This window comes from Gallinula chloropus, assembly GCF_964237585.1.
Source record: "Gallinula chloropus genome assembly, chromosome: 13".
NCBI classification, from domain to species: Eukaryota; Metazoa; Chordata; class Aves; order Gruiformes; family Rallidae; genus Gallinula; species Gallinula chloropus.
Genome location: NC_140098.1, coordinates 17,020,246 through 17,044,412, shown reverse-complemented (window position 1 = coordinate 17,044,412; position 24,167 = coordinate 17,020,246).

Here is a 24,167-nt window from a genome sequence, read left to right as displayed (position 1 = left end):
GGGCGGTATCCAGTCACCCACCCAGCCACTCTCCATCCCCCACCTCAACAAGATGGAGGAGAAAATCAGACCACAAAGCTCATGGGTCAAGATAAAAGCAGCAAGATCACTTACCAATTACTGTCACAGGCAAAGCAGATTTGACTCAGCAAAAAATAATTCATTACCAATTACAGTCCATGTGGAAGGTGCAAGAAAGACAAAATTAAAACCACACTGCCCCTCCTCACACACCCCCTCCCCTCAGGCTCAGCTTCACTCCTCCATGCCCAGCTCCTCTGCCTCCTCTCCCAGAGCTGCACAGAGGGGGTGGGGGAACAGGGGGTTACAGCCAGCACCTAATGGCTCTTCTCTGCAGCTCCTTTCTCCTCACAATTCCCTGTCCCAGCATGAGCCCCCCTCCTTGAGCTGCTGCTTCCTTCAGGTCACACCCACCTGCTCCTGTGCGGGATCCTCCAGGAGCTGCCCTGCCTCGCCTCACACCCTGCCTCGCCTCACCTCGCCTCGCCTCACCTCGCCTCGCCTCGCCTCACACCACCTCACCCTGCCTTGCCTCACCTCGCCCCGCTTTGCTTCACCTCGCCTCGCCTCGCCCCAGCCCAGCCCAGCCCAGCCCAGCCCACCTCACCTCACCCCACCCGGCCTCACCCCATCATGCCCCGCCCCACCTCACATCACCTTGCCTGGCCCCACCCTGCCTCACCTCACCCCCACTCCACCCCGCCCTGCCACGCCTCACCTCACCTCACCTCGCCTCGCCTCGCCTCGCCTCACCCTGCCGTGCAGTGCAGTGCAGTGCAGTGCAGTGCCCCCAGAGCTCACACTGATCCCCCACAACCCCTCCCCCCAGGCAGCATTTTGCCCCCTTCTTAAACAGGCTCCACCCGCAACACTGATTGGCTCAGCTGTGCCCTGTATTGAGGCAGCTGCAGAGCCAACCGGAACCGCCCAGAACCACCCGGAACTGCCCGGAACCATCTGGAGCTGCACGGAACCATCTGGAGTTGCCCAGAACCACCTGGAACCAGCCAGAACCACCCAGAATTGGCTCTGTCCAGCCAGGCCAGCCCTGCCTCTTGTCCCTGCAGCCCCCGCTGCCAGCCCCTGTGCACAGCCAGCCTGCACAGTTGCCTTTAAAAAAAAAAGAGGGGCAGCTTCCCGAGGCTGACACAGTGGATGTAGTGTCACATAGTGTCCCTCTGCCATTAGTAACGCAGCACGACCTGTCCCATCCTACTTACCTACACAGACACTGAGCAGTCACGAGTAGTTGGGTACACATAACATCCTCCATGCCCTTCCCGATCAGTTCACTGCCATTATGCAGCATTTCTTGGGCAAGTGGAGTCTAAATTATGAGCCTGGGTCTTCTTACATTGAAAGCAGGTGTTGCACAACTGCCACCTGCCACACAGCCCCTATCTGCTGCTAAAATCAGCCCTTTGCCTCCTTTAACACCAGCAGCCCTTCGTTGGAGCTTCTGTGCCAAACCCATGGCAAGACCCAGGAAGAACTGGAAACTTCCCCCGAGTGCCATTTCCCGATTTAAAGCTGCCTTCCACAAGCTATCATTGAGACAGTTTGGGAGCCTTTTAATATGTACAACACCGATTTTGTATAGCGATAATTGTTTTTAATCAGAATGTTGTGCAGTACCAAGTCAAACACATTACAGAAGTCTAAATATATTATGTCAACACAGCTACTTTAAATTAAGCTGAGCTAGGCCCAGCTCAAGAGCTCCACGAAAACCATGATTCATTAGGAAGTAATGTTGATTCAGTAGTAAATATCTTGCCCCAGAAGAGCCATTATCCTAATCAGGTTTCTTGGGATGGATGTGCTGGGAGGTTGAGGGACTGCAGCCCCTCTGTTCACTCTGTGATGTGGGGTATGGTCTTTCTGATATGGTAGAGGATATAGCAGCATTTTACGTGCATCGTAGCTACATTCAGTCCTGATGATGCTGTCACTGTTACCTTTTCAATAGCATAGCTAACGGAAACCATCCCAGTTGCCCACACTAATTAAATATCGAGACGCCTTTTCTGAGTGTAACCGTGTTACTGGGGGAGAGGGACAGTTTTAAAAGCTCTCCAGGGGTTAATCTTGTAGATATATTGCCTTTTAAAAAATGGTTCATAGAAACATTTCGTATAGACAGTAACAGACCCATTTGTCAAAGGTGCTGATCAATGGAGGTGGCGTCAGAGCAGCAGGGACTTAAAAGAAGTCGAGCTCCTGTCTCTGCTGTTCCCCTGCCATAAACAGAGGTCACTGCTCCTGCATTCCTCTCCCACTTATTTGAAATCCATTTAAATTGCCTATCAAAATTTTTAGATACTGTTCAGCATGCAGGAAACAGCCACGGGACAATGAAAAGAGGACATGGCACCAGTAAACAGGCTCCTGTCTCCAGCCAGTCCTTCTTTACAGCCCCTTTTGTTGTCTGATCAGGTAAAAAGGGAGGAAAAGAAAGACATTTGCTTCAGCTGGCAGGGGGGAATCAGGAACAAATTGTCTTTAAGCACTACTCTAATTGAATTAAAGTAACTAACTAACCTTAATGATCCCTTTGGAAGAATCAGAATCCTTCGGTATTTTACTGCTCCTTTAATACTAAGAGGAGGAACTGGCTCACTTGGTTTGCTTCAGCTTCCTCCTGTTGGCTCTTTGGACCACAACTCTAACAGCGATGGAATTTAGGCAGCCCCTTCTCCGTGTCTGCAGGTGTCTGAAGCATGCCTAGTCCATCACAGTCTGCTCACATTAAAGACACCATTTCGATTCCTAAGCGTTTTAAGAACGTTGTATTTTCTCCTTTACAAAACCAATCCACCCCCCAGCATAATATGTTTTTCAACCAAATAAAGCAAACATGGGAATTTTCAGGCCATATAAATAATGGAAACAAACAAAGGAAACATGAAAAATGGCAGCTTAGAAGCAATTTCCAGATATTATTATTTAATGTATTCAAAAAATAAAACTTCTCTTAGGTTGTGATGCCTGCACCTAATGATAGAGTTGTCTGAAAGAAATACACCTACGAGGATGTGCAGCTTGGTTTCAGAACAGAGCTTTCACCTGCTGTCACCACTAATCTAGCAGAGCCAGCATCTCAAGGGGCAAGAACTCTCCCTAGCTTTCCCCATCCTTCTTTACAGAGGACCCAATGAACCAAAAAGCCCGATGCAGCAAGAAATTCATGGGCACCCTTCACATAGTGCTCCTTCTCACATGCCCCATGCCCTCGATGTCACTGTCCCTGGCATGGCAGCATCAGGCAGTGAAGGACAAGAGTGTGTTTCAACACAACTTGCACACACCAAATAACAGTGACTGCTATATAAAGTTAAACACATTACAGAAATGAACTTGCTTTAAGCCCCAAGAGCATGTCTACTTGCATAGTAATTTGCAACAAAACTGCACATTTTCATTGACCTAACTATATTGTTTCAGGGGAAAAATCTGAGACTCCAAACAGCGTGGAAGGAGCTGACTCTCAGTCCCCTTTACCCTGCACAGAGAGAATAAGCATGAATGGGGGATGGATAGTTTACCCAGCAGAGCTGTCCTCCCAAAACCCCCCTGGGCAGTGACAGGGGGTGGTTGAACAAGGCAGCTGTACCACAGCTTTTCACAGCCTGCACGACGCTGTGAGATCCTGCCCAGGAGCCACGTGTTTTCTCTGCATCATGCCTTCCAGATCAGCAAGCGAAAGAGGAGACTGGATTTGCCTGTGGTGTGACAGCCTTTCAACATGCAAAGTGCCAGCTTCAGCTGGAACCGGTAACGGCAACTCACCATCACGTTCTCCCCATCCTCCATGATCCTGTAAAGTCTCTTTCTCACACAGGCTCGTGGACTTGGACACAACCCAGGGTGCACCATGTGTGTTGAGGCTTGTGCTATTCTGAACAGTGAAGTAGAACCACCCACCACCCTGGCTAAAATTCAGATTAATTAGGACCCCTCCGGTCTCTGCTGTCTGATGATTAAAGGCTAGAGATAGCCCGTAGAGATGACACCTGTCAGTGTGAGTTACTGAAATACATTCACCACACATGTCGTGGGGGTTGGTTTGTTTTTTAACTAAGGGAATCGTTGTGTAATTCAAGCAGTGTTAAGTACCACCAGCATACTTCTTCAGTGTAAGAAGTTATTACGAAGCTATAACCCATTCTGAAAAGGGAAGACAGCAAGGCCAAATTAAACTGGCAGATTTGGAAATTTAAATTCAGTGGCAGTTCAGGTTATACACTATGCTTAGGTAAAAAAAAAAAAAAACCCTAATTCTATTTTAAAGGCTCATTTTCCACAAATGGCTGAGCTGTTTAAGTTAAAGTGAATAAATACCTAATGAGCCATTAAAGTCTATAAGGCTGTATGGCCTCCAGGCACCGTTACCTGTATTCAGCCAATTATAGTTCCATAAGATAAGATGAAGACATCAGGTTGTTATTGGAATATATAAAGGTTGAAGACACTGTTAATAAGTCACTACAGGATGTGATAAAATTGTTTAAACTGTTTAAAAACTCTCAATGTGTTTTGCTAGACACATTTTTACTGCTAGGTTTTTTCCCCCATAAAGTCTAATCCTTTCTTTGCACAGCCTTGAGAACTACACTCTGCAATATTGCATTAATACCAAAAGGTGATTTGTTTCTACATTTCCATGTTTTTAGCACGTACTCTGGAGGTTATGAAATATTAATGGTGGCAATTTCTCATCCCTGGCATAGAGAGAACAGGAAGGAAAAGAAAGAAATTAAGGAAATACCTTTAAAAAAAAAACCAAACCCAAAAAACCCCAAAGCGACCATCCAAGAGAAGAGTCATAAATAGTGAAAGCTATATTTGCCTTTAAGCAACACCAATCTTATGGAAATTATTCACACCTAGCTCCTATATATCTATTCTTACATTTTTCCAAGCTGAAAAAGTCAGCCTATTCATAATTAGAATTTTCTTGTGCTGAATCTGTTTATTAATCTTTAATTATTTCCCCCTGCAGAGCTAAGCATGTAAGATTTGACAACACAATCCAAACACATAACGAGGAACACGTGAAAAATCACCCTGAACACAGAGGCACCAGTCCTGCAAAGATTTGTGGATACATATAATTTTCATCCCACTGGTTTAAGTTTTCCAGGGGGATCATTCATCTGTCCCCTCACCGCATCACCCTTAAGGCAGGGGGACTCTTCAAGTACCCCTGGGGCAACTTATTTGTCTTCTTTTAAACCCTTCTGTAGCAGTGAGCCTGCCCTAAGTCAGGCCTGGCTGGAGTTTTGACTCTCAAACTGACTGTAGCACTTGGCACTCTCTCAGCTTTGCCTGGAAGGCTCTTGGGGCAGACACTGTCTGTCTTTATTGTGTGTCCATACAGCACTTAGTGCAACAGCCTCCTGATCTCTCTTCAGGGTTCCTCACTGTTACCTGGCTTAACTAACTGGTATTAAAGCAGGGCACCAGGGGGGCCGTTAATGGGACAATTCACAGAGTCCAAGGTTAAGCATCTGAATAAATATGTACAGAGCAAGAGGCTGCCTGACGGGGGCTGAAACATTTCATTTGTTAAGTCACAAAGCCTTTTAATGTGAGAAAAATACCTCAGTGCAATTTTCTTTATGACTTGCCTCTCCTATGACTTAAGGATCAGTTATTTAAAAAATTGTGGTTCTGGCTGAGGAGCTGCCATATAAAAGCCACAGACCATAGTATATTTTTACAAGCATATTATAAACCTCCCAGACTGATCAAGGTTTCTGACAGGCGCATTTAGACATTCTCATTCCCTCCGCTTTCTCACATAAACGTACTGAAGGTTAAAAGCACACACAGCATTGATAGCACAGCTTTATTTCCCAGCAGTGTAACTTGCATAAAGACTTACGTTCATGCCCTGGAGGAGGGAGCATCTCTCCCAGTCCCCTCTTGTGCCCTGAGCAGAGTTTTGGGCCAGCGCTCCTGAATTATCACCTATGACTAATTCGGTTTCCCACTGTCACAGTTCTGTTCTGATTTGGCTATAAGTCACAAAAGGGGAATAATCATTCCTCTAACTTATAGGATCAGATCTCCAGCTTGAGTGAGCCATCGTAATTCAAGTGACATCAGCAGAAATAAGGCATATTATGTCAGTTTAGGGGCCAGCCTGTGGATCCTCAGGACAAACTAGCAGAGTCACTGCAACAAATCGTATAAATCTGCCTCAGTGTTGCAGCATGAAATGTTCTTTATTTCCCATGCATGTGTTCCTTCTCAGTTCTGTAAAAGGTGCCGAGCTCCAAATTTACTCAGGCTTGTAAAAAATCTGGATCTCACAATACAATAGAAATTCCAAGTCCCCATGAGAATGTTTTACTCCTCAGAGCTGCATCTTGGCACCGAATATATGTATATGGATGCTACAGGCTGGAATTTAATGAAGCACTTCAGTAAGCATGCAGCCCTTCCTGGCTGTGCAAATGAAGGGCTTGATAACACATCCTTGGAAAATACAGTACCAATATTCATCCTATAAGATGGCTTCATTGATTTGAATCTCCTGATTTTATACCTACCCCTCTCATTAGTATCTTGTAACAGAGTCCCTGGCTTCACAGGGGGGTTTTTTATGGCACTGTGGTCTTTCCTTAATGGCAACTCACCAGCCCTGGGTTTGTTATAGGTAAAAAGAAAGAGGAGGAGGAAAGACATAGTTAATGTTACACAACAAAGCAAATAAGGCATCTGACAGTGTGAAAAATATATTCTAAAGTACAGCAATCATATCTCAGACAATAAAGAGGCTGAAAGTTGGGGCATTTGACTACTTCCAAATTACTTTTGCATGAGCCCTGCCTTTTTGTGCGTTAAAGATTGCTCACAGCTGCAAATTAAATATTTCAGGTATTATAGATAATGGAGACCCAACATCCTAATGGCACTTGGAGTCATGACTGTATAATGCAATCTCCTTTTTATTAAGGCAGATTATTTTCTTCTTTCTTGATTATATTTCCTGGTTATTTCTTTGCCTTTTATTTACTGTTACTATTGTATATTATAAGCATACCATTAGCTACAGGCCAAGAGCATAATTTAAAAGCTGCTTTGAACAACTGTGTGCTTGTTGGCCTAAGTCATATTGTTTTATAAGTCCCAAAGTATATTAAATATATATAGGTGACAAGAAAAAAAGCGTAGCTTGGGTTTGGAAGAGAATCCTGGTGGGATGTGTAAATTATGTAAAGATTATTACAAATATTTTGGGGGGAAGTACAGGACAGATTGCCCATAGGTTGGATGCAAGGTTATGTTTTATTATTATTATTTTTAAAAGGGTCCATTCTTTGCTTAGTACAAGTGAAACAATGAAAGCGGCATTTAATAACAATACAGTAAAGTACATGTTTAATTTCCCCCCAAGACAGGACAGTCTTTTGTTGGTTTGCAGTTATGAGAAGAAATTTAGAAATTAAGAGACTGCAAAGTCTAACAGCAATCTCACAGAGTGCAAGCTACAATTGCACTACAATTTACCACCATCAAAGGAACGTAATGAAGAACCACCTGGGAAGCCGAACTGATCTGCCTAGAGAAGACTTTCCCATTTGGAATGGAAGCCAAAGGAAAAGAACCCAATTGCTACCTTGTCCTGGTTCTGACCAGGCCAGAGTCAACCTACCCGATACTACACACTAGGCTGCAGATGAAAACCTCGACTTTTCCTGCTTAAACCATTGTCCTGCTTTATTGGGGATCTGCCTGGATGAGACACTGGAATCTTGGCAGTTTTGGCACAACCCACTAAGCCCTGAACAAGTCACCTAGGCCCAGAATACCAGAGCTAAGCTCATTAGTATTTTGTCAGTCTCCAGCTTTAGTAGCAGAATCTGTACTTTGAGATGCTGCTTCACTTTTGGCTTAACAACAGTGCTTTGGAGTTGCACAGCAGCTTTCGTTTCAGGATCTCTGTGTACCTTCCAACAGCGTTTATGTGAGGAAGAACAGAATGCTATCTGTTTGGCAAAGCAGCCAAGAGAGATTAAACTATTTCTGAAAAAATGACTCGGCAAATATTAGCCAGAAAGAATTGAGGAAACAAACACCCCCATGCCAACCCACGCCTCTAAGCCAAAGAACTCAGCAGTCATCCATCATTCCTGTGCTTATGCTCCCGAGATTCCATTTCACTGCTTAATATGTCCATGGAATGGGAGGTTCTATGTGCTGGATGAAATGCCCAAGCAGGGATTCTGTACCTAGAGGGATTTTGTGAAGCTGAAGCTTTAGGAATACCATGGGAAGAAAAGTCTTCAGCTATTTGCAGCATAACCAAGAATGCCTCAAATCTCCCACCTCTGTTGAGCAAGCAGCTGTATATATTCAAAAACCCAAATGAGCAGGAAACTAAATGACAACAGATAGATTCTCTTCAGATCTAAAGAGATACTGAGAAGACTTTTTAAACCAACATTTTAATATGCTATTTATGTGTTGGGATTTTTTCCTTTTCAGAGCTCTGAGAGGGATAATTTATATTCCTGCAAACCCCCCTTTCTTTAACATACCTAAAAATATCTCCCCTCTGTTTTGATGTTTAGCAGTCTGGGCAAGAGGTAAGCCTGGGTGGTGGAATGGTTTGGGTGTCTAGTGGGAGATAAAGGGCAGTGGGGTGTTTCCTGTGCCACTGACACAGAGCACTGAGGATCACTCTCACACCTGAGTGCCACGTTAGCCTTGAACACAGATGAATTGTGTTCTGTGACTGCGCTTCTCAGCTGGAGTCAATGCCAGTGTGCTTAGAAGGATGGGGTAGTCTGTGTCCTCACTCCGTCTCTCCAACCTTCTGTCCAGATGGACACCAACTGTCTGCACAGACCACGTCCCAGCAGCCAAGACCCAGACAGTGCAGATTTAAGATTCTCTAATCTCCACTTACCCACCCTCCATTAATGGGACTCAAATTAAGTTGGACCTACAGACCTCAAAGTGAACACTAGGTGATTATTCACACCTTACACACTTACAGATGTCTCTTCTAATGGACAAACTAATGAAGAAAACAGGGTCACAAAGATGCAAATGAGGAGGGTTTTTTTGTCCTTGGATTTGCTAAATTAGCTCAGATATGATGAAGGAACCTGCCCATCCAGTCATTTTTTTCCAAATCTCTTTTAAGCAGAACTGTCTCGCCATGACAGACAATAATATCATCACTTAATGTAGCACCCATCAAATGCCATCCACTTAGAACTACACAATGTTTTGCAAGCTTTAAATAGACTGAACATTCCTTCTCTATGAATTAAATATCACAACTATCTTATGAACAGGTAAATGGAGACATACAGGGATTCAGACTGACAGGACACTTCTTTCTGTGGCTCTGCTTTTCAGGGACACCAAGAAAACACCTCTCTTCTTAATGCCAGTTTCAGTTTGTAGCCTCTGACTGATTTTGCTTTACAATGTGTTCATTTAGCTGGAGATCTACAACTGATTATTGGTGGTTGCTCAGAAGATAATGGGAACTGATGAAGTTAATCCAGGAAGGAACTGGGAGGCTCGAGACCTAAATCTTCGTTTCCACCTCTAACAAGAAAACTGATCTGGCTCTTAAAATAATATTACAAAAAGGTTTGGATGACCCTCTGAACTTAAAATTAAATAGATAAGCCAAGGAGAAAAATTAATACACTTAAATTTAATATGGCAGCAACAAATAAAACAACAGACAATTTGTTACACACTATGGATTCTGAAGGAAAACATTACACCCATTATTTCTTATTATTGCTCCAGGAAAGAAATTCACAGTGAAGGCGAAAAATGAAGTTAGCAACGATTTTTCACTCACAAACCTTTCTCCATGGACAATGTATATAGAAAAACCAAAACTGGGTTGGAAGAAGAGAGAAAGCAAGGATTTTCTATGTGGATGTATTTAGTGAGACACTTGCACCCACACTTACACCGCTCTAGAAAACCATTAAACAGCATTTTTACACTTTGCAAAATGTTTTTCATAATATATTTAAGAACTGTTTAGTCACAAAGTAGTAATTAAATAACATGGCAATAAGAGAGTATCCAGTATGAGGCAAACTCTTTCCAGAATTAGGCTAAACTTCTGCCATACAGGAGCCAGGTATTAATATCTGGGTTAATTACTGGAGTGATTGTACAGGCTCTGTGTGCCACTCTCTCTTTGTAGGAGTTCCTGTACACAGCTTAAGTAAAATATGCATGCAACTCGATTCCGTGTTGATGTATCTTATCTAGAGAAAGCTGAACCCCAAGGCTCTTTAAATATCTGCCAGTTCACAGAGGACAAATAATACTAACCAGATTATTTGTATAAAAATGTGCGTGGAATAGGCTGAGGTCTCAAAGAAAAGCGAGCAGATGGGAAGACAGACAGCAAGGAAGAGGTGGGCTGAAATAGTAGGAGACGTTTTCAAACACTGAGGGGTAGGGAGGGAGTGCAATTAGAAAAGGTTACAAAGTGTTGATTTGAAAAGTAGTTCAGAAATCTCATTGAGTGGGAAGTCAAGAACGATGACAGGCGATAGCAGGCAGCAGATCAAAGGTAATATTACATGAAGCAAAGCATCACACATCACACAAAGCAGTAGGTACTGAAATGCAAATAATGATAGAGGAAAGGCTAGTGGAAACACAGGAAAGAAAGAACCTGTGGAGAATACAGGAAAGAAAGAGCATGTGGAGTGAGCACACCAGGCAGGGAGCAGGATAGCTAAAAACCCAACAGAAGCCAGTGCACCACGAGCCTGCCATTTAATAAGTTTGCACCAGCTGTTCAGCGGAGGATGGAGGGATTATGTTTGTTATTTTATAAGCCCAATTGCCAAATCAAACGTCAGAATCTTTGGGTATGTTTGTGTGCTGCAAACAGGGATAATAGTAAATCTTTTGCAGAGGCACTGACACGAAGCAAAAATGCATTCCCTGCCTCTGATGGTGGGTTAAAAAGGCAGGGATCAGAAGCCCTGGTACCAACCAGTCTAGAACCTTCCCAGTATGCCAGCAGCTATGCTGAGGTGACCCAGTGTCAGTGTATGTCCAGGTTTTGCAGAGGGTTTGCAAACAAACTCAAGCTCTTGGACCAGTGGTGCTGGCATGAAGGAGACCTAGCAGAGCCCTGGGTAAGGCTCTCCTCGGTGCACACTGACCGGCTTCCTCACTTCTCCCAGCTGGCCAGCTCCCCTGTGGAGAGGAAGAGAATGGATTGCCCCTCTTAAAACTGATAGGATGTGAGCATGTTCTGATCTGAATCCATTTAAACACATGGGTCCAGACCCCTACCCAAGTCAGCTCATCAACAAAGTGTATGAGATCCAACCAAACATTTCATTAACATGCCAGTTAGGTTTCCAAAAGGGAGAGAACTCACATCTGCCCAGCATAGACAATTGATATAATTTGATGCAATTTTGATGCAACCTGTAGTCCTAATTCATCAGGGTACATCAGTAATTAAGTCAAAGAAATGAAGCCACTCACGGGATTAAGATTCAGCACACGCTTAGGAAGCTTGTTGCACTGGAGCTGATAAAATGAAGACTCTGAAAGGTCCCGTGGCAATATGTTTAGTCTCACCTAGACCTCCTTCAGGGGGTTGTTTGGGAAGCATCTTGTGTTGAATTACTGATCATATACATAGAGATGGACACACTTTCAAAGTGAAAACAAAGAATGGAAATGAAGCAAATGGTATAGAAAAGCTGAGGTATGAAGCACAGACATTACCTATATTAAAGGATATTTGTGTTATTCTATGTCACAATAACAACATTATGCCTTCTGGCTCATGTTAATACTTTGGTTAAATCCCTTAAGTAGATTAGAAGGAATTACAGAAGCTACTGGATGGAAAAACCCTACAAACAGGTAGAGTGCAAGTTCCAGCACACATAGCCACCAACAAAGTACTGTCACGCCACAGCAGTGAGGGGGGATGCAGACTTGGAATTTTAAGCTTTCCATGTTCCCTTCTGATGATCTCCATGCTCAGCTGCCCCCCGTCCCTTTGGCCAAATTTCAAGACAAATTCTTTCTCTTATAAAAGAGTAACCCTAAGACACTCAAGGAGGTATTGCCAAAACAATCTTCATGCTGCTTTATTTCATAACAACTTCATGTGTCTTAATGTGGTTTTGACACTTAGTGAGTTATATCCTAATCTGGAAACATTCCAGTGAATCAAAAAGGTAGTGCTAATTCCCTAAAGGTTCCTCTGACTTTCACTCTAGAGCTGGTATTTTTACAAACTAAACACATCACACTCTTCCACACTTCTCTATTTATAAGAAAAGTCTTCAAAATACAACCCAGATCAGTCCTATAATAATCTGCAAGAAGCATATTGAGCCTGAACGTGTACTCATGTCCTCTTCAGAATCTGAGATGTGGATGGGATTACCATAAAGCATTACATAGGGTTTTTTTTGGTTAGCATTCACTAGATAAGTTTTGTTGGTACCTCCAGACATTTTTCACTTTCCACTTGAAGCAGTATTTATCAGACCTCCTCATGCTTCCCTAATTGGATTGTTTGCCCATTGGAAATGCACAGCAACGTTCTACTCGGAGAACAATACACCCAGACAAAACAACAGCTTGTTTAAAAATACATAAGTACATCTCTTGTTTGAGCATGGAAAAACAGCATTTCAAATTCCTCAAGAAAAACTTCAAGGACATCAGAAGATCCAGGGCAGACTGATACTGACCCAGCAGAAGGCAGACCTGTGATAAACTTCACTTTAATCCAGTTTTCTCCTGCCATCACCTTTTGCTTACTCTCCTTTGTTGCTGACTTTGTTCTTATTCTGAAGTGTTCCTAGGACCTCTTTGCTATGTCATGAAGTTTCACTCCTCTCCAAGAAGCAGAAAAACACCTGAGGCCCAAGGCACCAAGCACAACTGAAAACACACAGACCACAGGCTCATTATTCAGGAGGGTTCATACATCCCATAAAACGGATTAAATATAGCCAGTAATTTTCCAGCAGATGACTCTGCATTACTATTACACAGAAGAGATTTACTGTCTGAAGTGTTGTATAAAACAATTACTAAGCTTAGCAAGGTGGCATTTTACAGGCCACAGCAGGATCTACACGTAGGGGAGAACTGCAAAGGCTGCAAACTCTGTAACAGTCCATCTCCAGACATCTTTGCAGGATGTCAACCAAACCTCCTTGAGATTTGGGGAGGAACCAAAGGGAAAGGTGAATATTGGTATGAACAGAGAGCAAATGGGAGTATTTGGGTGCGCAGGCCACGCAAGGAGCAGAGAGCAGGTCTTCAGGAGGGCTCAAAACCAGTATGTTCAATACCTGCACGTGACCACCCATCTGAGATGACCCCAAGAGATGACAGGGGGGCAGCTGGTATCTCCATATACATTTAAAATAATAATAAATAATATTTTAAAAAGAAACAAAACCAAACAGAAAACCTGACCTAAATAAGACATTGTTGTTATTTTTTATTATCTACTCCTGTATCATAGAATCATTGAATCACAGGGGTTGGAAGGGACCTCGAGAGATCATCGGGTCCAACCCCCTGCCAAAGCAGCTCCCCAGCTCATATTGCACAGATATCCTGGCACAGGTATTTGCTACACTACTGATACAATGCTGCACCAGTATTTCCTGCAGAAATGATCAAAAGGATCTGGATCCAGACTTTAATCTTATTACTGACTAGGACTATTTTCTGATTTACTTGGATTAGCTATTCTGCAGATTTTCCCCCTCAAAATGTCCTGATGCCTCTCATTGCCAGAACATGTGCAACCACTCCAGGATAGCCTGTCACTCACAGAACAATTTTATGAAATCTCCTTGCTGTGCACAGATATATCCTACTGAGGGAAGGTAAATACCATTTTTCCTCTCTTTTTTTTTCTCCTTAAAAAGGGCAATTCCCTGGAAGTCTGCAGTAATACGCCATAGTTTCATGTGAAGAGCTCAGCTGAGACTGTAATATAAGTGTCAGTCACTTGATTGACAGCATGTGAAGGAGCATGACCTTTTTCTTCCTCACCCCAATGCAATTCTGACAACAAATTTGTGCTTATGATGCTACACACTGGTAGTTAGCCCTCAAAGCCACAACATTTTGAGGACAAATGTTGACTTCTCCTATAAAGAAAACTAGCAGGATCTGAACTGGGGGCAGATCCCTGTGAACCCCCAGAATTTCAAAGGCCACTGTATTTGTGCAACATTTAGGGTGGAGCTGCTGTTAGCTGCATTACTCAACAGTTTAAAAAAGTACAAAACTCCTGTCAGGGAGTATCTGAGAAAGAAGGTCTCTCTTTAAAAAGGAACTGTTCTTTTTTAGTTCTTCTTCGTTCTTTAACAGTATCCATTGGAATTCTGGAGTTTTCAGAACTGGGATTCGCCAAAGACAGGTGAGAACCAAGTTACCTCCCCAAAAAGCATGGCTCTGGCACTGGGGCACAGCTGTGAAAAAAGGCCCTTGGGCAGTGGCTCCTGAGGACCTCTGAACCATACTTAACTCAGTGTAGCAACTGCCCAGCCTGTGAGACGATGCTGGGATCTAGAAACCAAGCATGACTTCTTCTGCATCTGTTCAGTCACTCCTAGAACTGAATAGACCTGCATGGGTGTGAGTACCCAAGACCAGCATTGTTAATTCCTCAGTGAGAGGAGCTGGGTTACTACAGACCTCAGAAATCCAGGCTGCAGGTCAGATGGAGGAGAGCAGCAAGGACTTGGGGCCAGACTTCAATACAGCTGCACAGGAAGGAATCAGTCAGGCAAGGCAAACTTGAGTTAGGCTCCACATACGCGATGCTCAACTTCATTTCAAAAGGGTCCTTGTAGCCACAGACTCCTTTGCTCTATGTGGAGCCAGGATTTGATCCACGGGGTCAGGATTTTCAAAGGATAATAAGAAGGGTTTGTTCACACCACCTTTTGCTGCTCCAGCCGCGCTGGCTGAAGAGGTTATCAGCTGAGCTCCCTACGCTGCAGGCTGGGATCCTCTGGCTGGAGGTTGGTACCTCTTCTGACATCCCATCTGGGGCGTGTTTTTCTTACAAGGAACTGGTTTAGCTCAAACACTTCAGATGCCAGCGAGGTCTTCAGAGCCCTGAAATACATCCGTGAATATTCTCGACAGCCACTGAGCTGGAAGGTCTCAGTGGGAAGCAACTGCCTGAAGCACTGAGGAGTAATGTGGGCAGACAGCACCTCCAGCAAAGGGAGTGGGCAGGCAAGTCGTTAGGGAATGTGGCATGCAGCTCCCAGGAAACTTCATTAAGGTTTAAGGTAACATTTTTAGGCCCCAGTTGAAAATGTCACTCTGACATGACAATCCAGTGCTTCTATTTTCAGGTTTAGTGCTTGTTTATATGATCCTGAGTGTATGGGGAAAGCAACACGCAAATAGGAACAACAGGAATTAATCACTCTGGTAAAAGAAGTGCATAAAACCCAGGCCCTGGTGAAATGAATATCAAAGCAGTTTCACCAAGGGCAGGACTTCACTTACTGGATGTACTCTGGCATACAGCCAGTGGCAGTAGATCAGTGTCAGGGTAGCTACAAATGACTGCTCTGGCAGTGATGGAGCACCGGCACTTTCTATTTTTCAGTTTCCTTATTCCCATTAACACATGCAAATGATGTGCCTTTCTGTGTCTTTTTTGCTTTAGCAACCTCAGTTAATTCCCTTTTAACACAGAATTTTTTTTCAGTCATCCTCAGCAGACATTTATTTCATCTTTTCTTTCATCAACAAGCAGTGCCGGAGAGAGATTAAGAATGGCAGAGCAACAAAGCACAGGGATGAATACTGAAGCTACCTTATTCCTATATTATGAACCTGATCAGACTGAAAGGTACAGTAAGGAAATGTTCAGATAGCAGAGGTGTTGGTAAACTCTTGAATACACTTGTCAGGTAATTCTCCACTGCGACGCATTTATAGCCACATCCTTGTAACTGCTGCAGAACAATGGCCTTTGCATATGCCACGACTATGGTTTGAACATATTTTTCAGACATATGCCATTCAGTGGTGGTTGTTAAATGCTCCATCCATAAACCATTATGCTCTTCTATATTGAGGTTTCACTGCAACAGGCAGCTGTTTGACAGAGAATAAACTCCTGGGGACAGCAGCAAATCAAATTAAATATATCTCCACTGAGCCATCATAGGGGGGTGCATGGCTTGATAGGCTGCACTGAGAGCAAAAAGCACACAAAGGAAGAGCAAACCTGAGATAAATCAAGATAGACCAAATGAACAAGCAGACAGACAAATCACTATTGGCTCTGTGAAAAGTCATTAGGAGTTTCGATGTTGACTTCAACAGAACCAGTATTTCAGCTGTCTATCTGTGGGCAGGAAGTTTTTAATCCTGTAAATCAGAGAGATTATCTAATTATTGTTCTTTTCTCCCTCACTTTATAAGCTTGCTTATGGGGAATGATCCTTGCTGATATGCCAATAACTAAGCTCACTGAGGACAAAAAGAAAGCACTAATAGTTAAATTAACATGCTAATAGTTGAGACTTGGTTCACTCTCTTTTCAAATATTTCTTTTCATCATATAAATCTGTAACCAACCTAGAGTTTAGTGGGGGGTAAAGAAAGAAAACGACTCAATTACTTCAAGGAACAGACCCAGACGTGTGTTCAATCTCAAACACTGGCTTGTTCTCATTAAGAACTTTTCCACAAACAAGAGAATATGAGTGTTTTCTTTCCTCCTACTTTTCTATTATGCATGCATCGATGCCTATTAAATACATACTGGTAGTAGCATCTACACACTCTACATCACGGAGGGAAGAGAATCAGCAAGAGAAGTGCCAACATAGCGAATAAATTCCTCTTAATAAATCCCCTTACATTAACAATGGCCTAAGTGTAGAAGCGTGTACTTCAGGGAAGTGTGAAGTGCTCACATGGTATCTCACTTCAATGTATTTTATATCAAAAACCTGCTCTTTCAATACTCCCTTTCTCAGCCACTTGTTTCAGCCTGAATATACTCAAATCCTCAGAATCACTTCCTTCTGGAAAAGAGATGATAAATCTCTGTAGAAGTGAGAACAAGCTTGTTTGGTTTTAAAAGCATTCACTCCTACATCATTCATTCTGTTAATGCGCTTTCTCACCTAACAGGCTCCTGACCAAACTCTGTAACTGAGCTCTCCAACCATACCCTTTTTTGGTTTTACAGTTTTTTCTGAGAGATCTTATCTTAATCAGATGCATAATGAAGAACAGAGAAATATACCTCAGCTGCTCTGATGCGCAGAATCATAAAATCATAGGGGTTGGAAGGGACCTCGAGAGATCATCGGGTCCAACCCCCCTGCCAAAGCAGGCAGAATAATTTCTTATAATCAAGTATAATCTTTCCCAGATCTGTCAAGCATCCCTCCACAGGCTGACTGGGAGAAGGTGGGATGGAAATACTGGGCAAATATCCTTAATTAGGCTACCCCAGTCTTATTTTAAAGATACCACATATCCATTTGCCTGTGTCCAAGCTGAATTAGTCCATTCAGCTTGAAAGTTCCTGTGCAATGCTTACACCACTGTAAGTGGATTTTGGTGCAAATTTCCAGCAAGGAGAAAAGCCCTAGGTAGTTCTTTCAGAACAAAGTTAGGAGGAACGTGCATCATTTTGCTCAAGAGGGTACTGCCACTATTTCACTGAGATGCTTTAGCACCTTCCCCAATCCCTGGTGCTGAAACTTCACCTTGTTCCCGTGAAAGACGGACAAATCTCTTCTAAGCCCTGAAAATCTTTGCTTGTGAAGGCTCAGGGGAAAAATAATTGGGCAGCTAAATTCTCTGAAGCACTGAGCTGTACCCAGCATGCTCCATTGCTTGGTCTGAGCAAGAGCTGTCCCTGCAGCTGTGTCGCTGGCACCCAGAGCGGACTGTGGCACTGGGCACTTCCCCTGCAAACAAATGTCTCCTGCAGCATCAGCTGTGCTGCTGGTCACCCAAAGAAGAAAGGAGGGTGAGCCTAAGCAAAGGGAAGCAGGGAGGGGAGCAATGCTGTAAGGGGGTCAAGGAGCAGCTGAGAAGCAGAGAGCTGATGTCCACCCACAGAGCTGAATTTTGCGGAGGCCTCTTCCCACGTCCTCTCCACGCTGCTGAAGAATCGAGGCTTTCACAGGCACAGGAGGGGTTTTTCTCCACAGTTTTTGAGTGTCAAAGAAGAGAAAGCTGAGTCCCAATTCATAAAGCTGTCAAGCAGCGTAGGCTGCAGTCAAGAAACACAAACTCCACTTTGCCCAAATAATGTGCTACAAAAGTACTAGTGAGAATGAAGTTGGGCTCTCAGAATTAGTGGGATCCTCCTGTCAGGCACGGCCTCTGTAGCAGTTACCCAGCACCATTAACAACCCCACTGAGCTCTGTGGTGACATGCAGCTCATGACAAAATCTGCAACTGTCATGTTATAAAGAAAGGCTCAACTAGTGTGCCATAAATAAAGCATAGGGCTTCAGATTTTGAGTATGAGATCAAAGATCTATGGTGTAGCCTGTATTTCAAACAGGGAACTATCTGAAATTTGGTTAGAAGTTAAAGATGATTATTCAAAAATCCAATTAAAACTTTATCCTTTCCCTAAAGTCATCCTCTTCACTTTAACATAACTCCATATGAGAGCTTTACTTGCATAAGTGAATGAACTTTCAAGGCCATCTTGACAGGAGAATGTTCTTTGAAAAACACCACAACAACATTTATTTAAAAAATTTAAGCAAACATATCTTAAATATTTAAATACTGTTCTGGAACACAAACTCTTAAGTATAATCTTAGATACAGACTGTAGTAACTCAATGATTTTTTCACTATTCATACTTTTTGCATAATTTCATTTCTTGGTAATTAAGCAGAAACAACCCAGGTCATTTTAATTCCCATTCTTTCCCTCCACCACTCCCCATAACACTCCCAAATTCTGACTCTGGTTAAGTTTCAGTAAATAATTCCAGCCCAATCCACAGTAATTGGGTTCATGAGATGTCTGGTTTATAAAATCAGATTTGGGGGAGAACTTTGCGTATCTGTTTCAGCAAATTAGTTACTTTTTCCTTTTCTTAAAAATGGAAGCAGTCTATGTTTTATTTCCCCACAATCCTACTGACCCAACATCTGCCAAGTTTCTCTCTCAGCTACCGGTTGCAGGTGCTGCCTTTCAGAGATGACAATTGTTAATTCTACCCACAAGAAAGAGATGATAAAGAGGAAGAGATGGATATTGATAAATGTTATACATAACACACAAATGCGAGACAATCTTTTTCTGCCTTTCAGTAGGTGAGCTATTGCAGTGAGCTAATGCATCCTGCAGGGAGTTACTGCAACTCCAGAAATAGCCACATGAAAAATGAATGCAACTCCTTTAAAAATCCTAATTTCATATTTGCATGTGTTCATTATAGCCTTGGCAGCACTCAGATCTCGAGTTTGCATTTGTAAAGACTTCACTGTAACAGAACAATCGTTACAGCCCAAACCCCACACTTTATAAATCTCCCATTGACTTCAATAACAGAAACACTCAAAGAAGATGAGCAGATTCCAGCATTTAGCAAACCAAATTAAAAAGGCACTCCTAAGCCTCACCTGAAGCAGTCTGCATAGGCAGCAAGCAGCTGGAGTTCATACCAGACTTTAAGGTTTGTTGATAACAAGAGACAAGTTGGCTAAAATGCCAGAAGCTGCTCTTCCAGACCTGCACCACCACAGGAATTAAGAGAACCCCTCAGGAAACTCGCTCAAGCTCTTTCCAGGAGTAGCAGCTAATGAGTAGGCTGGTATTGAAACCCAAAGAAACCAATGAACCATGACAACTTTAGCAGGGTTTGACATGTGTTGCGTGAACTACCCCTGCTGCAAGGTGTATCAGGTGGGTAATGGCTTCCAGGCACTGCTAGAACAAACCACTGTTGGAAACAGTGACTGGAAGACAGAATCCCACGTTAAGCTGTCCTCAGGCTTGCAGCTACAATCTGAGAGTAAGGTTTAATGATTTATCCAGCATGTCAGATTGCATATTGCCATATCTCAGCATTCTCCGTGCACTTATCAGTCCTGGTACAGATTTATTTTAAGAGGAATGAGCACACATCCATTTATCATTTATTAGATATAATGTGGCAAGTGACTTTTTTTTCCTGAAGTTTCAGGTATCCTCAATAAAAGCCAAAGCTCAAGTCTGACTACAAACTGTCTTGAATCCACCCCACTTACACTAAGCATAGTTCCCTACCTAAAAGCATCACGACAATCCAACTTGCCTTTAGTACCTACCCTGTGTACCATGTAGCTGATGCCCTGATGGAAGATTTATGGCATCTGCATGTGGAAAAATCCCAGTCAACAGAGAGTTGACTTGAACAGGAACACATCTGAACAGGCTCATGATAGACTTCCCCTTAGGGCCATTTATGGGTCCTCTTTTAAGACAGGCACTAAATGCTGATGAACACCTATTTACCTCCTGGTTAGCTCACTTGCTTGGGAAATATTTGGGCCCTTCACCTCTGAGTAACGGTGATATAGTCTTTTTCTTCCACCTGGTCTTTGCTGAGTTTGGAAATTACTGCCTTAAACATACAAAGAAGCAAATGCCATTTGTTCTTCTATCACATTTATTGAAAAAACAATCAAATGCTTTTTGAAGGAATGAAAAAGACAGTAAGTATGATTGTTTATTCCTTATTTTCTAAAGGTGTCAATGCTAAAAATGTGAAACTACACCTGGCATGCTGACCACAACCCTGATCATTCCCCTCGTAGGGCAGTTCCCTTGTCTAGACACTGATGAATCAGCCCTCCACTGCTTTACTCTATTGATTTAATAACCTTTGTACTCATTTCCACAAGGAGACCACGGGAGGCATGTGTTGTAGGTTGTAACAGTCAACAACTAAAAGAAACTACAGTAATAGAGATGGAAAGTTTCTCTGATTCGAGAAGCACTTACTCCTTTAACAGACTTTTGTGATGGCTCAGCATCTGCAAATGAACTGAATATCCCCCATACAAGCAGTATTTTGGCCTCTCACTACTCACCCAGGGCACATGTTAGAGCACAGGTCCTACTCAGTTCCATACAACTTGTATAGAGAGAGGTCCTGTGCCTGTGACAAGAAAAATAGTGTAAGCTGATCATAAAACAAGCGTAAGTGACAAAGTAACATCATTTCTATTGATTTGCTTTCAAAAGTGGGATGCAGCTGTGAAACTCTGATGCTTTTATAGGCAGCACCTAATAGCACAGCAACTACCATTGCTTCCCGAGGAAGTGAGTCACTGAAACCAGCCACCAATTTTCTTTCCAGACACTTGGCAACAGAAGGTGACAGAAGTGTACTGAAATAGCCAGGGATCCGGGCTGAAGGGCCAGGGTTGTTGGCAAAGTCTGCTGGCAAAACCTGTGCTCTTAACAAGGCAATCACATTAGTTTGTCACAGAGAGGTTTCTACCAGGAGTTGCAGTCAGGTGTGTTTCTGTGAGGATGTAATGACATCATAACTTACAAGTATTTTGTTTGGACTGTGTTGAGTAGGACAGTCAAGAAAATAAATGAGGGCAGAATGCAGGGCAGCTCCTGACCTAAACATGTTGGCATGCATCCTACTAATGATATAAGGGCTGAAATAAGCTCTGACTGGAAAAGCAAGTCCTATGGGCAGCACTATGTAATGATGCAGATACAAAGTGTGAAGTATTGCTATTCACTGCCTCTGTGTTACACCATGCCTTACTGTCATGTTCACTGCAGCAGTGAAGACCTGCACTCAGAACCATGGCCCCCCTACCCAGTGAGAAAACTCAAGTCATCCTGTTCAAATACTGGAATAAATTTAGAACTCTGCAGGCTGATGAAAAGTAGATGCAAGGCAATAGTAGAAAGCTGTAACTTTACCAAATAGTTCTCAGTTTTTACTATGCCTCATTTTAGAAGCAAGCAATGGAAGAAATGAGAGATTCTATGCTACTGTCTTAATGCCAGTTTTCCACCCATCAGACAAACCTCTGGGTGTTATCCTACAGCTACCAACGCCGCTCCTCTAACGGCTTAAGTCTCGATAACTGGAGATACTGGGGATACTGGTTATTCTTTCATTTTGCTGATAGAACAGTTGCAGAATAGCTGACTCTCAAGAGGCATGTTTAAGAAGCCTCTAATACTGAGGATGGGAAGGAAAGGGCTGCAGCATGGATCTCATGAGCACAAGTCATGCCAGCCTCTGCTGCAGTGTACCATGGCAGCTCTCACAGGACAGCTCAGAGCTCACCATGCCCTGTGGCCAACTTTGTGACGTGACATGTAAGCAGATGCAGGACTTCTCGATGGTTAGCAGTAGAACAGCATTCACGACCATCTGAAACCACTGTTCAGAAATAGCAGGGAGAGGGGAAGGTATTTTTTTCCTTTTTATCCAAAGAATAACTTACAGAAGGGAAAATTTCCTCCAGATTTCAACCCCGACACTTCAAAGAAAAACACCGTGCAGAGAAACACTCCCTAAAATTTATCTTAAAATACACTGATTTACATTAGTAACAGGAAGTGATGACTTCAAGAACTTTCAGTATTTCAGCTTCCTTAAAGGACAGACAGTTAGTTACCTCTTCTTTAACATCATAGGCATGCTCTTCAGAGGTGGAGTAACAATTTTTACACACTGAGAGGGAGAAAAAGAGACTGGCCTTCTCTTCTGAGTTGTGAACATGGGTGTTGATAGACTAACATCCCTCTCCAGTGACACAGTTATTGTCCTAGTAAGCAGTACAGATGGTGAATATTTATTTGTTTCTCTTTAGCATCGTTCATGCTAAAATCACTGTTTAATAGCAAGTTGGAAAATCCAAGCACCGCTAGACACTTAAGAGTCAATGACCAATGAAAGAAAGCTAATAACACTTAACAGATGCTTGCTTTTATGAGCAAAGACTGTCCCAACTTCATCTTCAAATGATCCTTTTGCACTTCAGTTTGTACTGTGAACCTGATGCAGAACTCACTGTAGGACTTTTTGACCTTGGATTGCTAATTAATCAACAGATGATGTGACCTCATAAAGCAAAACACAACGAATAACCAAGCCCATCAACAACTGTTGAAAAGGAAAGAACTGCAGGTGCTAGAGTTCTGATGGAGAACAGATGTCACGTAACAAATGCACCCATCTGTAATAGCTCCACTAAGATGCTGTTATGTCTGTGCCTATAACTGGCTGCTCAGCACCACATCTCAGACACCTCAGAACAGCTCCTGTGGATTTGAGTGAATTAAATCGACTGCTATTGCAGGAGTCACTGGTAATTCAGTGCCTGGAGAAACCTGGCATATGCGTGAGGTGAGGTAGAAGGAGTAGTAGCCCTTCTGGACTACACTGGTAAGCAGCTGAGCTGGTGCCATAGGGTACAGGCAGGTTAGAATTTGAGAGAAACTCCCATGGCTGCTTTGACATGCCTGAATGCCAGTACTTATTGCCCTCATCTTAAGATTTGTAAGAAAACAACCAAACAAAACCAAATCGAAAGCAAATATGCCTGCTCCCCTACAAGAAGCAGAGGTCTAGGGAAATAACTGAAGTGTTAACAAAGCATTAGCAGCCTGGTTCTTCCTTCCTTTTAAGTCACTATCCCTTCCTGTCACTGAACCAATTCTCATACACTTCTTTTGGGCTTCAAGTGGAAAAAACTCATTATCCCTCAAGTCCAGCGGCTAAGAATATAGGATTATATTCCATTTCCATCTGAAATAAAGCAGGAGTGTTAGCTCTTTTTGAAGTATGGCCAGGTGGATACACAGTTAATTGCCCGCATAGCTCCTCCTGCTTCAAAATAAACACATCTTTGAAAGTCACTGCATTTCCAGAACTCTTTCATTAGAATTAAGTGACCCAATTTCCTCAGACATGAAGAGCTTTCTCTATTCATCCCAGCCAAGAACAGCTTGTACATATACACTGATAAAAAAAAAAAAAAGAAGTGGTCTGTCCTGTAGCAATTCACTTGGTGAAAATGCCTGTACTAAGGCAGCTACATGCATACATTCACCCTGAGGCCCTGCATGAAAATCTGAACAACAAATGCACATGCT